Here is a 1,219-nt window from a genome sequence, read left to right as displayed (position 1 = left end):
CCAGGCCCCCAAGGCTACCCCCACAACCCCAGGCACCATCACTTAAAAAAAACCCCAAAAAACAGAACAACAAAAGGAAAAAAAGAAGTCTCTGCTTACCTTAGAAGCAGGGGCGGGGGGGGCTCCAGGGCCTCCTGGCAGAGCCCCCCAGGCAGCACAGGACAGCAGGGCCTGGGCTGGGGCCACTGGGGCTGTCAGCCTGCCCCGCACTGCGCAAGTGGGGCTCCAGGCAGCAGATGGCAGCTTCAACTGCTAGTAAGTGCCATTTTTGTTTGTCTGGTTTTTTTAAGTATGGTTTGGGGGAGCTTGGAGGGATGGGGCCGGACAGGGCAGGGGTCAGAGGGCTTGGAGGGGGGCTGGTGGGATGAGGGGCTGGCCACAACAGGGTGAGGAGGGGTTCTGGGGGGCTGCCAGTGCACTGTGGTTGCAGGGTTGGCCTTTGTGAAGGCACTACTGCCATGTGTGCCCCCTGTCTGGCCATCTGGGCAGCTATCACCCAGAAGATGTTCCAGGTGTGGTGGCCTACTTTGAACTGTCAAATCATGTCCTCCTGGCCCCATTTGTCCAGGAGGTCAGCCACAGCCAGATGGGTCCAAGGTGCCAGCTCTGAGCAAGCAGGGTCCTGCCACTGGCCTCCCTAGCAGGAATTCTGGTGCTCCCTATTAAAAAACTGAAAAATCCCTGATTAAAAAAAAAAAAATCCCCAAAAATCACTCTCTAAAATACTCCCAAATCCATGTTCCTCCACAAGTAATACAAAAGACCACTATAAAGACAGAGTGAAAGAGAGACAGCGATCAGCTGGACAATGTTTTATTGATATATCTACAGTGTTAAAGCAAGTCTCTTATCATAATAATAAACTAACCTTAAATACAGGTTTCACGAATACATGTTTTGCTGCCCACCCACAGGGCGATGGCCCCCACACAAGGGCTACAGCCCCCCAACAGGGGATTCAGCCCCCCAACAGGGGGGCCAAGTGGTCCCCACAGGGACTACCAGCACCCCTGCAATGCCCACATGCCCCACCCCAGCCCCCAATTCCTGCCACACCTAGCCCTGTCCCCCCCAGGGGCTGCCCCACCAAGCCCCACCCCTCAACTTGCACCCCCAGACCTCCAAGGCTAGCCCCACAACCCCAGGCACCATCACTTAAAAAAAAAACAAAAACAGAAAAAGAACAGAAAAAAAAATGGGGAAAAAAGCCTCTGCTTAC

This window comes from Crocodylus porosus, unplaced genomic scaffold (genome assembly GCF_001723895.1).
Source record: "Crocodylus porosus isolate Cpor-Errol unplaced genomic scaffold, CroPor_comp1, whole genome shotgun sequence".
In the NCBI taxonomy this organism is placed as follows: Eukaryota; Metazoa; Chordata; order Crocodylia; family Crocodylidae; genus Crocodylus; species Crocodylus porosus.
Note: the sequence above shows the minus strand (reverse complement) of the source record.